Below are 16261 nucleotides of genomic sequence, written 5' to 3'. Positions count from 1 at the left end.
ACCTGTAACAATTGGGCCTGTTCTTCCAGTATTTGATCAAAAAGAAATTAGGCAATCAGCTTTAACTGTTCATTAAATTCAGAAATACAGAAAGTGACTGAAAATTTTTATTCAGATGTGTCTGAAATACATAGAGAGAAAATAATGATGCTTGACTTAACTTTTAATCAAAGTTTGACAAGTAAAACTCCATCTGGTGCAGAATCTGACTCTGGAACTCCAGAAAAAAGTCAGAGTAAAATAAATTTAACACAAACCCCCGAATGTAAATTACTTGATGTGGCAAAATTAAATGATTCAGAAAAGGGTGTGGTGATGAACAGAGTGCCTGAATTAAGCAGACCACTCTTACCCAGTCCAAAGATCAGGGCTTGATCCATCACCGCTTTTTAGCTCACTGCACCATCCCAGCTCAGAACTTGGCTATATGCAAATTAGTCTGTTCCTGTTCCAGTGCATGATGGGAACAGGGCAAACCAAACTACCAAGCCAATTCTTGTACTGGGAAGGAAACAAGCTTCCGGGGACCGGTTTCTGCCATTTCAGGCGTCGTCGGCCCGGCTTGCTTGAATCCTGATGGTGCAATGAGCAAGGGACTCACATCCGAGTATACCCTTCCACGCTTATGGTGGACAAAATGATTCAGAAAAGGGGGTGGTGATGAACAGAGTGCCTGAATTAAGCAGACCACTCTTACCCAGTCCAAAGATCAGGGCTTGATCCATCACCGTTTTTTAGCTCACTGCACCATCCCAGCTCAGAACTTGGCTATATGCAAATTAGTCTGTTCCTGTCCCAGTGCATGATGGGAACAGGGCAAACCAAACTACCAAGCCAATTCTTGTACTGGGAAGGAAACAAGCTTCCGGGGACCGGTTTCTGCCATTTCAGGAGTCGTCGGCCCGGCTTGCTTGAATCCTGATGGTGCAATGGGCAAGGGATTCAAATCTGAGTATACCCTTCCACGCTTATGGTGGACAAAATGATTCAGAAAAGGGGGTGGTGATGAACAGAGTGCCTGAATTAAGCAGACCACTCTTACCCAGTCCAAAGATCAGGGCTTGATCCATCACCGTTTTTTAGCTCACTGCACCATCCCAGCTCAGAACTTGGCTATATGCAAATTAGTCTGTTCCTGTCCCAGTGCATGATGGGAACAGGGCATACCAAGCCAATTCTTGTACTGGGAAGGAAACAAGCTTACGGGGACCGGTTTCTGCCATTTTAGGCATCGTCGGCCCGGCTTGCTTGAATCCTGATGGTGCAATGAGCAAGGGACTCACATCTGAGTATACCCTTCCACGCTTATGGTGGACAAAATGATTCAGAAAAGGGGGTGGTGATGAACAGAGTGCCTGAATTAGGCAGACCACTCTTACCCAGTCCAAAGATCAGGGCTTGATCCATCACCGTTTTTTAGCTCACTGCACCATCCCAGCTCAGAACTTGGCTATATGCAAATTAGTCTGTTCCTGTCCCAGTGCATGATGGGAACAGGGCAAACCAAACTACCAAGCCAATTCTTGTACTGGGAAGGAAACAAGCTTCCGGGGACCGGTTTCTGCCATTTCAGGCGTCGTCAGCCCGGCTTGCTTGAATCCCGATGGTGCAATGAGCAAGGGACTCACATCTGAGTATACCCTTCCACGCTTATGGTGGACAAAATGATTCAGAAAAGGGGGTGGTGATGAACAGAGTGCCTGAATTAAGCAGACCACTCTTACCCAGTCCAAGTTCATCACCACCCCCTTTTCTGAATCGTTTTTGGCCACTATAGGTGTGGAAGGGTATACTCAGATGTGAGTCCCTTGCTCACTGCTCCATCAGGATTCAAGCAAGCCGGGCCGACGAGGCTGAAATGCCAGAAACCGGTCCCCGGTAGCTTGTCTCCTTTCTGGTGAAGAATTGGCTTGGTAGTTTGGTCTGCCCTGTTCCCATGATGCACTGGCCCAGGGACAGACTAATTTGCATATAGCCAGGTTCTGAGCTGGGATGGGGCAGTGAGCTAAATAACGGTGATGGATCAAGCCCTGATCTTTGGACTGGGTAAGAGTGGTCTGCTTAATTCAGACACTCTGTTCATCACCACCCCCTTTTCTGAATAGTGGCAAAATTAAAAGCAGATTTGGAGGAATTAATAATTGGAACGATTGGAACTGACAGTTTGAAGGCATATCAGGATGATGAATTATTATTTATTTGCAAAAGCATAACATGGAAAACGAAAAACGAATATGATCAATTAGAGGAGATGGCTTCTGAATTGGAAATAGATTTAAGTAAGCATAAGAATTTTCAGAAAACGTATAGGGTGGATTTCTCTGAAAAAGATATTGAAAATATGAATACCAGAGGAAGAATCATTCATATAAAAGATTTAATTGTGATTGAGAAAATGGGGTGAAGTAAATGGAGAGTGAAATGGACAAAGAAAAGAGATGAAGACAGAATAAGTTTAGCTTTTCCTATTAGAGAAAAGAAGGAAGAAGTAGTAAATGAATTTCCAATGAGAGAAATACCAGGAGGAGGGTATGTGCATGTCCCATGGACGAGACAGGACATTTTAATGTTCACAAATGATTTTCCTCGATTAAGAGAAAAACCTGTAGAATGGTATCGACAGATAGACAGGTTTGTGAAAGTTTCAAAAGTTTTGTGGATTGATCTTGACGGATTCTTTGACATAGTTGTCCCATCAGATCTTTGGGCAGAAAGTAAAATTACTATAAATTGGCCTAGTGAAGAACACCCTCGACATAAAGTAACAGGTGCTCCATCACCAGAGGTAATAAGAAAGTACAATCAGGTAATTGTGTTTTTGAAAAACAAGATTCCCCTAAAAAGAGATAGATTGGGTTAAAATAGATAGAACAACCCAAGAGCCAAAGGAATCAGTACATTCATTTTATGAAAGGTTACTGTTGGTATTCAAACAATACAGTGGTTATGAAAATCTAAGTGAAAAAAATATGAGCCATTTTATATACAGATTTGTATATGGCTTGAAACCTGAAATTAGTGAAATGATAAGAACTGAAAAAGTTGGTTGGCAATCACACACAGTAGATATCTTGAGAAAAGCAAAATACTGTAGTGATGAAATAGATGCTAAACAAAAGAAGTTAAAAGAAAAGGCTATGTGGGCACAGGTAAAAGTGGCTGAACAACAAATGGCAAAATTGGGAAATAAAAATGTTGATCAAAATCAAGGGAAATTTAAAGGTAATTATAAACCAAAATTGATGGGAAATATAGAAGAGTTAAAACAGAAACACCCATGTTTTAATTGTGGCGAAATTGGACACTGGAAGCGTGAATGTAAGAATCCGCCGAGATATTATTTAAAAAATGCATCATTAAATCCACAGATGCAGAATGAGATAAATCAGCAGCGACAGGTAGTGATTCAGCAAAGTCAGTTACCACAACCGCCACTTCCAAACTGTGTAAATGTGAAGAGATACAGTGCAGAAACAGGATTCAGTGGAGGTGAACAGGTAAACAGATCACCAAGAGTGAATGTGTCGAATGTGTCACAACAATATTGGTTGAAAGAAGATGGAAGGAATGATTCTGAAGATTACTTCCGACGGTGCCTGAGAGAGGAGGAAGAGTGTGTGCTTGGAGCCACTCTTGAGGTAGATCAATCTGGTCCATTTGTAAATGGTAAAGTGAATGATGTAGAAATTACTTTCCTAGTGGATACAGGTGTTACCCGTTCAGTGGAAATAGAAAACCTTCCTCTCTCTGGAGATAAAATCCAAGTAGTAGGTGTAGCAAATCAGCAAATAAAAACAGATCTAACAGAACCAGTTGAAGTTGAAATAGGCAAATTTAAATACATGCATAGATTTATAGTTTGTGATAGCAGTCCTGTAAATCTATTAGGTAGGGATATACTTTGCAAGATGAATTGTGCAATATACTGCTCACCGGATGGTATTGAGCTTCAAACTCCAGAAGAAGATGGGCTTTACAGATTAACAATGTTAATGATTGAGGCAGAAGAAAGTAAATTATTTCCTGTGTTTGATAAGAATAATCTACCTGAAGAATTAAAAGACACAGTGAATGTAAACATGTGGGATTTCACAGGAGATGAAATGGGTTTGATGAAAAATATAGACCCAGTAAAAATATCAGTAAAACAAGGAGCAGATTTTCCAAACATTCCTCAGTATAAAATGAAAGCAGAAGTGGTTGAAGGGGTTACTCCTGTAATAGACAAATTCATAAAACAAGGTGTTCTAACAGAAATTGAGTAGCCCATGTTATTCACCGATTATGGGAATTAAAAAGCCAAATGGAACTTTCAGAATTGTTCAAGATCTGAGAAAGATTAATAAAATTGTGGTTTCATGTTGCCCAGTAGTACCAAACCCAGCGGTAATTCTATATCAGATTCCGCATGATGCAGAGTGGTATACAGTTATTGATTTGTGTAATGCATTCTTTACTGTTCCATTGCATCCAGAAAGCCAACAAATTTTTGCGTTCCGGTTCAAAGAGCATATTTTAGCATGGTGTCCAATCCCTCAAGGGTACACTGAAAGTCCATCTATTTTTAATCAGTTGCTAAAGAAATCCTTGGAAAATCTAGATTTACCTGGAAAATCTACATTGGTGCAGTATATTGATGATCTCCTTGTGGCTGCAAAAACAAGAGATAATTGTGTAACAGATACCATTACTCTTTTAAATCATTTGGCAGATGAGGCACAAAGTATCTCCTGCAAAATTACAGTTTTGCAAACAAGAAGTAAAATATCTTGGTCATAGAATTGCAAAGGGAGTCAGACAAGTGACAACAGAAAGAATAAAAATGATTCAAGCAATGCAACCTCCAAAAACACAGAAACAAGTTAGAATGTTTCTAGGAATGGTATGTTATTGTCGCCAATGGATTAGTGGATTTTCAGTAATTGCAAAGCCACTGCAGAGACTGACAAAAGCAGACATAAAAGACCCGATTAGCCTAACAGAAACTGAATTACAAGCTTTTGAACAGTTAAAGAAAGGTTTGTGTGAAGCTCCAGCGTTAGGAATGCCGGACTATCAAAAGGAGTTTGAGCTGTAATGCAGTGAAAGAGAAGGATGTGCATTATCAGTTCTGATTCAAAGACATGGAAGACTGAGAAAGCCAATAGCATATTTCTCAGCTGTTCTTGACCCTGTTGCAAAAGCATTACCAGGTTGCTTAAAAGCAGTAGCTGCAACCAGTGTAAGTTTGGAACAAAGTGAAGGAATAATAATGGGATTTCCTGTAAAAGTATATGTACCACACTCAGTTGATATTCTTCTCACAAGAAGCAGAACACAACATTTGACAAATAGTAGGCTAACAAATTATGAAAAGGTTATTTTTGGCTCGGAAAATGTTTCAATTGCGAGGTGTGAATCTAAATCCTTCTACATTACCTGACACTAATGAAACAGGAGTCAGGGATGAGGTTGATCATGAATGCCTGGATTGTATTAGAATATTGCACTAAACCAAGACAGGACATAAAAGATGTCCCGTTAGCTGAATCAGATTATCTTCTATTTGTTGATGGTTCATGCTTAAGAACAGATGAAGGTGTTCTGAGTGCAGCATATTCGGTGTGTACAGTTGCAGATGTGATTGAGGCTTCCTGTCTCAAAGGAATTCGTTCAGCTCAAATAGCAGAATTGATTGCTTCGATTCGTGCATGTGAATTGGGAAAAGAGCAAAAAGTTACCATAGTGACTGATAGTCAATATGGTTATGGCGTAGTCCATGACTATGGCCAGCTCTGGTCTCAAAGAGGTTACTTAACCTCTGCGGGATCACCAATAAGAAACGCACAGTTGATAAAAAGATTAATCGATGGAATTCAGCTACCAGAAAAAATTGCAGTGGTAAAGTGCACAGCACATAAAAAAAAAGGAGAGGATTACATAACAAAAGGAAACTCATATGCTAACTCAATAGCAAAATTCTGTGCAAAAAACAATGTCTCTGTTAATCGGAAAAAAGAAAATGAACATGTTTTGAACTCGCTTATGTTAACATCTGTAGTTGAGACTTGGCAGGGAGTGAAACAGTTGCAAGATGAGGCAGATGTAGAGAAAAACACGGTTAAAAGCAGGATGCAGACAAAGATAAGAATATGATGTTTGGGTTTACAAAGATGACAGACCAGTAATGCCAGACAGTATGGTTTCTGACATGGCACGCATGGTCCAGGACATATTGGCAGAGATTCAATTATTAGATTATTTAGACAAACATGGTACAATCCATAATTCAGAATAATTGCAGAATCTTTTTGTCAGAGGTGTCTTATCTGCCAACAGCTCAACCCAATTGAAAAACTGTGAGCATGGGAACCATAGGACAGGAGGGTGGTCCATTTACCAGATTACAGCTTCACTTCATTGACATGCCACCTCACAACAAACTCGGATATGTCTTGGTGATAGTCTGTTTGTTTTCAAGATGGGTAGAAGCATTCCCAACACGTCGCAATGATTCAATTACTGTGGAAAATTGCTTTTGAGAGAAATCATACCAAGGTATGGATTTCCGGTGATGGTCGAGACAGATCGTGGCACACATTTTGAAAACAGATTGTTACAATTGGTTTGTGAAGCTCTAGGTATAAAACAAAAGTTACACTGTGCTTACAGATCAGAAGCATCAAGTGTTGTTGAGAAATGAATGGTACAATAAAAAACAGAATAGCAAAGATGTGTCTAGCAACAGGAATGAAGTGGACAGATGCACTTCCACTTGTTTTGATGTCTTTTAGAAGCATTCCAGATACAAAAACAGGTTTGAGCCCTCATGAAATTTTAATGGGTAGAGTAATGAGGCAAGCATTTTTTCCAGTTGATAAACTGTTGAGCATTAATGATAGCATCATTATGGATTACTGCAAAACTCTGATGTGGTGACTTCTGTGTTCCATCAGGTGGGAACTGAAGTAATTACAAAAGAGAAAGAACAAGCTCATGATCTGTTACTGGGTGAGGACAAAAGTACACCGAAGAAGAAACTGCCTAGTACCCAGAAGGCAAGACAGGTGATATTAGTCACAACTAATGCAGTAAAGTGTAAGGGATTGAAGAGATGGATTCATGCTAGCCACACCATACGAGTGCCAGCACCTGAGAATCCTGACAAAGGTGATACAACAGCTGATTCAGAAGAAGAACCTGAAAGAAATCCAGATCCTGAAGACCGACAAGAAGGTCGAAATCTGGAGGATTCAGATGCGAATGAGGCATTGAATGAAGAAATTGAGATACATGATTCTGAAGAAAATGAAAATGATGATCTGCTAGATCAAGTAGCAGAAAAGGAAACTGAACAAGTAGTGATTCAAGATAAGGAGAGTATTGAAAAGCAGATTGGAAGCTCTGCAAGAAGGAACGAAAATTCTGAAACTGGAGAATTCGAAGGAATAGAAGAAGAAATTCCAAGTACCAGCTATAAGGATGATGTTCCTAACAGAGTGAAACTGCCGAGTAAAGAAGTTCCTGAATCTAAAGAAAAATCTGATACAGTAAAACTGATTATCAATCAATCAGCTGAGAACACAGAAAGTGAAACAGACGATAGTGGAGAAGAATCAAAAGTGAAAAGATCAAGAAAAAGAGCTTAGAGAGTGGAGTATAATTTGGCAGAGCCGAAAAAGAAATCATCAAGAAAAGGAGATAATTGGCCAAATGAAAATAAAGGCTTAAAGTTTAAATTAGCAAAGGAGCAGGTTAACGAGATCACAAGTCAAAAGGAAGTCTCAAATAAAAAAGTTCAAGCAGGAAAGAAAATAGAAGTGATAAACAGCAGAGCAAAAAGAGTAATAAAGCTAAATCAGAAGTACAAATCACCTGAGTGACTACTATTTACTTCTACCATCGGTGGTATAATTATGTAGGTCCAAAGAAATTTTGATGATGCAAGTGATGATTGATTTCATTCATTAGGTGACACAAGGTCGAAGAAATTGTGTTAGGTGACACAAGGTCGAAGAAATTGTGTTAGCTGGAAACATATTGTATGACATTAGGTTGAAGAAAAGCGGTTAGATAATTTTCTGTTAGTTTAAAAAAAAAAAAAAAACAGAGGGGAGTATATTTAGTAATTTTTAATTTGAAAGTAAAGATGCCTTATACTAACAATAATTCGAGATGCTCAATTTTCAGAAGATGTTGCAAATCGTCTTCAATATGTGTAATCCTGATAATTTTGTTTGGTTAATTTTAGTTGTCATTTTTCCTTTTGGAATAGATAGAGATGTATAAAACTAACATAACTAGTAAAGTTGTGGTTATTCATGATAAAGTGGATAAGACTGATAGAATTATTGTACATAAACCAGAGAATCATCAAGATAGATCTGTTGGAGATTTTTCTAGTAATACTTTTTCTAGACTTTTATCTGAATATGTTAAGGTGATGGATGCAAAAGATTGCTACATCTGTGTGAAATTACCTACTTCTGTGTCTGAAGGTATTACATATAATATGTTACCTCTTACTTATGGAATAACATGTAGTGTAATAGCTAGTTTGTTTTATCAAATTGGACGTTTAGAGTATTATTCAAATTATGATGAGATTTTTGCAAATTTAAAAGTTGTAGATAGCTTGAATAAATTGAAACATGTTAAACAGATGAGGGAATTTTTCCTAGTGACTAGTGAACTCACCTATGAGTATGCTTTTAGAAATAATTTAACATGTAAATTGAGAACAGAAGAGAAAACGTTCTTGAATTTGGTGGAAGAGAGAAGGGCAATTTACAAGCGAAATGAGATGATGAAACCTACTAAGTCTAAATGTTGGTAGATGGAAGATGAAAAGCTCAATGGTAGAAATGAAAATGTTGCAAATTCACATAGATAAACTGGTTAGTGGAAAATTCTGTATAAGAAGAGATAATACTTTGTTTGATAATTATTTTGTAGGTGCAAGTCAATGTGAAGATACTTATGGTATTATAGGGGGTTGGGGATTTAAAGGAGGCAAAGATCCAATTTTCCCTGGAATTTATTTTGTTTGTGGGAACAAAGCTTATTACAATCTCCCAGATCACTGGTATGGGACATGTTATGTAGGTATAGTTATTCCCAAAAATGTTCATGTAGATAGAAATGCAAAAGGTTCATTTGAAATTAGCAATCACCCGATTAGATTTAGAAGGGAAAGCTTTTCAGAAATAATGGGAGAAATATTTGGTGCATTAATACCTATGGTTGGTATAACCCCGAACTGCGAATAAAATCAGAAAAATGTCTACGAATGTGGATAGATTGTCTACAGATACTGCGAGCGGTTTTAAATTAGTGAATTCAGAGCTTATTGCTATGAGAACTATGGTGATGCAAAATAGTCTTGCTCTTGACATTTTGCTAGCAAAAGAGGGTGGAGTCTGTGGAATTTTGCATGTTCAACATTGTTGTACTTATATACCAGACAAAAGTCAAACTTTAGAAATGTACATTGGAACATTACTGAATTACATGACGAAGTAGAACCTTTGGAAGATGATTGTTTTTCAGAACGCCTAAGTAAAAGATTTGCAGCAATTAAAGACTGGTTTCAGGAAATTGGTAGTTCAATTATAGGTAAAAATATTTTTTCCTTTAATAGTCATAGCTACAGTGATACTTGTTAAAAATTAGTTGCATGATACACAAGAGAAGAAAATATGTAGTAGAAAAGAAACGAATTTGCATACATAGAAAGGAGAAAGAAAAAGAAATAGAATTAGAAGAGTTTCGGAGAATTCAATATGAAAAATGCAGAAAAACAGATGAATCTAAAGTTTAGAAATACTAATATTAAGAAAGTCCAAAACATGTTCAAGGGTTGAAAAATGTATACATTTTGGGTATTCGGTGATTTAGAAATCACCAGATGAGGGAGTTGATGGAGCAAGGTGAAGAACAAGATTTTGTTCAAACTTGTGAAGTTAATCTCTCATAACTAATCGAATTAATATGCTTGTGGTGAAATTACTAATCAACTTAGTTTAAGAATACATTGATCAATACACACGAGATGAACTAATGTGCTTTATGTTGCAAACGCAAAGAAGAAATAATAAACTAACCTGGTCTATTGTCTTTGTCAGTATTAAATGCGGCTGATTAACTAATGGCATGTGCTCATTTTGTGTGCTTATGTTATGTCCTATCTGTAACAAAGGCTCTAGGAGTTCGTGTATCAGTTCCCAAAGGAGAAGTAAAAATAATGCTGCTTGTTTGTGCTTCTGCTAGGTAACATAATTAACAGGATTAATTAGTAAAGGGGGTGGGTAACAGAATGGGTCTCAATTCTTTAATTAATTGAGGTCTTGTGTTGGTTTAATAATAGTTTCCAAAGTGAGGCCTAAAGGTGGTTCAGAAAACATGGCTGACAGAATTGCAGATGCGAAAGCTTGTCCAGAGCGAAGCCTTGCACATGCGTAGCTGTGAAGATTTTTACTGCAGTCATCATTAATAGAAGAGCAGTTCTTTGACTGTGTTAAACGTGCTCTGAGAAAAAGCTCAAGTACAGAAATTTAAAGTGTCTGCCAAGGCTAGGAACTAAATGTTTGAAACTCGTGGAAAAAGTATCTTTCCTGAGGAAGCAGAAAGACGTGGAAATAAGAGACAATAGGGCTTATGTGAAGCCCGGACTTGGTCAAGAAACGGAGATGACAATGTTTTATCATGGACTGACACTGGACAGCCAATGAAAAGCTCGGATTTGCCAAGAAGAATGTAAAATGTAGAAAGTTTAGCTAGAAAGAAAGGTATAAAACCTTACACTTTGAGCAGGAAAAAAAACCTCTTCTTTCCGATTCCTGAATGACATGAAATGCTGTTGGACTTTTGGCGCATGTAAGGACAGCAGACTTTAAATGATTTTCCTTTCTAGGTGAAGTGAGAAATAGGTTAGGGAATGGAAACTGTTATTCTGCTAATATTTCATGTTTCTGAGCTTGCTTTGAAAAAGTCAGTTTATTAATTAATTTCCTTATTAAAATGCTGCTTTCTCATTTGCTTATAAAATAAAGATTCTAAAACGTAAATGTCTTCTTTATGAAAAATAAAGTTATTAAAATTAGATTTGAAATAAGAAGCTGGTCTTGTTTATTCATGATCTAGTTACCATCAGTTGATTCAATCGCCTTGGTGGCCCGATTAATAAATGATAAATGATAAATCCATGGTAAGAACAGATAAACAGCTGTTGTAAATAATATGAGAGTAGTTTAGCTAATCATACCACCCGATTCAGTCGCTCAAAAATTGTCTCATTGGTTGTATGGGCCTTTGAGTTTCATGATTGATGGTGAGTATTGAGGTGATAGGTAGCATTATTGAGACAGTTTTCCAATAGGAGCGCTGGATCACTCCGCAGTAAACTCTTGTTGGTTTAAGGCTAGGAGCTGCTGGCGATTAGGCGTGGTGATGAAGGCAGTCTGAGCAACATGATCCAGACAGTACATGTGGGAGTAAGTGGGTGGCGGGGTCCTTATCTTTCTTCAGAAGTTACACAATAGCAACTTCACACAGCAAGGAAGGAGACCCCACTGACGTACGTCATTAGAGGGTCACAAGATTAGGGACAAGGTCCAAGCATAAGCAGCATAAAATTATAAAGGCAGCCCATCTACTCACCTTCCCCCTCACCATGCACTTATTGCACCCTGTACTTCCTGTTCAGTGATATTTGACCCCCAACTGGTCTGCCACCTTGGATCTGAGCAAAATTGTTGGAGTCCGCAATATAACTCAGCACATGCATATCATTCCACCCGGTGGTTGCCCAGTACAAATGGCGAAAGAACACTTCATTGATCGTGTCCAGAGTGAAGTTGTCCTGCCCTGAAGAGTCGCACCTAGGGGATAGCATGCCCTTGGCCTGAACGATTATGCTAGCATCCTACCCCATTTATCCAAGTTAGTGTGAGCCCTGGACAAAGGCCTTCTAGTCTAAGCACCGTGGCGTTGGACCATCTCAATTTCTCCCTTTCCTCCAGTACTCAGCATCTCCTATACAGCATCCCTTCCAACTCACACAGGAGACCATCAACCACTGCCTCCTGATGCCGAATATCAGAATGCAACTGGACTGCACCACTACCTTGTTAGAGTTGCAGAAACCCCTAATCCCCACCTTGATGATTTCCCATTGAACTCCCACAGACAAGGTTGAGCATGTTGCGAAGTTCTGGCTTGACAACACTAACTCTCCCAACAATGCCCGGAAGGCATTATTTTCTAGCATCAATAGGTCTAGGTTCCAGTTAGGGGCATTGGATCTAGGAGAGGACCACTAGAAGGTATAGAATACTATGGAATGATCAGAGAATGTATTTGCCAAATGTTTGGTTTCCACCACCATGCCATACAACACTCTACAGGTATGGATCCGGTGAAGCTAGACTTCAAGGTTGTGCAAATCTAAGAATACAGGTTACGTGTTCAACAATCATCCAAATCCCACTGTATTGCTCACAAGCATGCAGATTCCATCAGTTTAATCATTGGTGCACCGTGAAAGGGAGTTGTGAGCTATCCAGCTAAATGTCTGCCACACAGTTAAAGTCACCCCCAACAATCCTCCAGTACGGCACCATAAGTGACAAGAGAAGAGTCAGTCCCAACAGTAACACCATCTGGTCGACGTTCAGCGCATAGATATTCAATAGCACAACATCCCTACCATCTAATCGGTCCAATACCACACATAGCAACTCTCCATGTCTATGACTGCTCTAGGCAACTGGAACCCCGGGTCAGATGCATATACCAGCACTGTGTGAGAAAGCAGAGTAAGTGGTTTTATGTAGTTGCCCCCCCCACCCACCAACGCCCCCCGAAGGCCTTGCTTGCAAAGTCAGTAAGATAAGTCTCGCAAAAAAATGTATTTGAACCCCTGCCATTTCCATTCAGCTTGGACACTAACGCTCGCACATTCAATGCGAGTACTCTAACATGCGTCGCCATGGGCATCAAAACAGAGGATCCCAGGGACCCCACTCAAATTCATCAACCCCAACATGATCCACATATCGCTACGCCAAGCAAATAACATCCGCTACCACATACATTCCACCTGCAAAGACAGAAAAGTAAATAATACCATGTAAGGAAACCCCCAACTCCCCCCCACCATCTACACTCCCCCCCCCCCACCATCCGCACACCCCCACCCCAGACATACAACCATCCTGTCCAAACACCACATCACGCTAGCCTTACCGAGGAGCCAAACACGATAGAGGAAGAATACCAGGTAGGTAGGCTGCCAGCTAGAGGAGGAAAAAGTAGTACACTGGCAACCAAACAAATTCTAGGAGATGCATCTTGCAAAACCCCCACCCAGTCCCGCTCGTGTACAGATTACACACAAGATGAAGGAGCCACACAATCAACCCGCTCACCTAAACAGCAGTAGTAACTAGTGAATTAGAAGAGCAAGTCAAGATGAGTGCAGTGCCGAAACATGCATTAAACAAGGTAATCCACGGCCCCAGAGTAACCCCTACCAATGTGTTCCTAAAGCCCTGGTATAACAGAATCACCCTGTTGAGATGCACTGGCCGATCATTAGATAGGACTACACCAGAGTTGTTTAGGAATTTGGCCACGATGTCAGGGCGAAGGGCCAATTAAAGGAAGTCTTAAGATACATTTAAACTAAATGTCAATAGAATGCTGGGTGTAAGAGCAACCTGAAAAAACAATGTTAATGTGTTCAAATGAAACATTTGAACTGGTCAGATGTCGCTACAAATATAGAAGTTTTATTAAATTATCACAAAGTGAAGCGAGGAATGGTTCTGTGGGAAGCACTGGATCTACCCACCACTTCAATATATTTAAAGCCATGCCATCAACTCTGCAGTCACCGTAGAATAAAAATTGCTAAATAATGTTGAAAATAAAAGGTGCAGTGATGCACTCAATCCAGATCAGGGTCTTTAGCTTTCATGAACAATCCAGAGCTACACAAACAGGATCCCCCCCGACCCCTCCCCCCAGCTGAGATTCCACATAGCGTTGCAGATGACAGCAATGCTCCTGGTACTCATGTTTGGGAGCGTACAAGCTGAGTTTGCAAGTAACTTGCCCCTAACCGGCACCCCAGCAAGGCAACTCTTCAGATGTTAAGATAAACATTCAGAAAGATGCATTATGGTCTCACACATTACGTTGTCCAAGAATTTATAACCTGTGAGTGCGAAATAATTTACCATTAACTAGTTTCAAGTAGCATGAATCAGGCCCAAGAGTGGCAGTGCCAGACCAAGGCAAGTTAACATTATGCATAACTAAATTAAGAACAAGACATCAGGTTCAAGTCGTACCACCTGGCTTTTTTGTGGCAAAGTGAACCAATATACTGTTTTGCTTGAAATAATTAGAACCATTGAGACTAGTATCTCCATTGTAAAGCTGTAACCTAAAAATAAATACCTGTGGATATGTAAACTGGGATGTTTGGAGACTAAACTGTCAAAGTAGAATTTTAAAGTGCTAAATAACATACAATGGAGTCTACCATTGTTTAAAAGAACAATGCAGAAGCAGATTTAATTCATTTACAAAGTCATCGAATGACACGTAAAAGCAGAACAGACTGTAAAAAGATGACTGGCAACTAACCCATTACAACTCAATTGGCATCAACAATGCCAAATCAATGTTTGAAAGATAAAAAAAAAAAAGAATCCTGAAGTCAAGGTCAATACTATTCGAGAATAGTGGACACTTGTGCGACCTATGAATCCACGCAAATTGAGGATTTCAGCTGTTTCATAGCACTAAAGGTAGCACGAGATCAGTGCGCAGAGTTTGAGCATTCTATAGGTTGGCAGCGACTATAGAAAATTGATCTCTATTCCCTTTGTACGCCACCACAACACTTCACAAGGAGTACAAGTGCATTGCTGGAAGTTTTGGCCAGAATAAGCTATAGAAACCTAGGATGTAAGAATTAAGCACTTGCATCTGCCAGACCTTTGCGTAAAGACAGAAGCATTTAAATTCCACTCTGCTCCACTGAAGCCCTTGCAGTTGGTCAAGTTGTTCATAAGTTTTTACGGACCAAATAAGTGACTTCCAGCTTCTGGGTTAGCTGAAGGATATGCACCAGAGGTGTGGGCAATTAATGGATACAGCATAATCTTAATCCAAGTAAGCAGCAGTGACTACCTGTACTATGTCTGCACAGCCAGTGGAGCACAGGAACAATTTCTGCATTATATTAAAAGGGAAGAAACTCCTTTAAAGTAACCAAATTAATCTGGGGCATCAAGGCAAGCCCCCTGTCGTATCTACTTGTATAGGGAGTTTACCCAAGACGACCACCTGTTTTAGGTCCAGATAGACCGTGACCTCCAAGTAGTCCACCTCTGTCTTGCATTAGGTATTAATTTTCTTCCATCCATCCTTCACGCACCCTGATGGAAATAGAGGCATTCGACTGTTACCTCACTATTCGGTTCTAAAGAGGAAAGGGTTCAGGGTCAATCCTCAAAGGAGCTACAGGCTAATTGATAGAAAGGAGTATGATAAAGGAGGAGGGATCCTACCTGGAATCTGTTCGAGATGAATGACAGCAGCCAATGGAGACAGGTCTCCAATACCAAAGACCCACTGCCTGCTGTTGGGCAGCCAACATGGTTTGGTCTACAAAAGTAGGATGGGAAAATGGTCCCACTACATTGGTTTGAATTCGGTCCAAAGGTTTATTGCCTTTAGTACAGCTCGCCAAGTATTCATTATAACTATAATAAAAATAATTTAAGCTGCAGAACCTCAAATTACTCGTTCAGGCAACTGAGATCAGATGAGCACTATGAACTCTGGCGCAATCATTAAACGGTCAGAGATGGGGGGGATCTTAAGTGTAGATGCTGCATATACTGACCGGTTCATACTCTCGGCTCCAGAGATAAGCAGAAAATACAAAAGGAGGATTGCCTGGGACAGAAATGTTAGGTGAATTTACAAATTGTGGCTAATAGCATTTTCTAGAAAAACCAGAGTGTAAGTAAGCCTACTCCTGTGAAAGCACAATTCCTGTTCCACCATGCTCCAGGTAGGAGAGTTCATAAGGGATCACAAAGACATCTTGGCAATAGGGAATTTTAGGTGTTCGCTATGAAAGAAAAATCATATTCAAGGTTTAAGGTCCCTAGAGTTAGTGGAGTGTCCCACCACATCCTGGTCGACAGTTTGGTTTTCCTATAAACCAATCTCTAAATGACAAAGAATGTACAACCCCAGTGAC

Source organism: Lissotriton helveticus, chromosome 2_1 (genome assembly GCF_964261635.1).
Source record: "Lissotriton helveticus chromosome 2_1, aLisHel1.1, whole genome shotgun sequence".
NCBI lineage: Eukaryota > Metazoa > Chordata > Amphibia > Caudata > Salamandridae > Lissotriton > Lissotriton helveticus.
Note: the sequence above shows the minus strand (reverse complement) of the source record.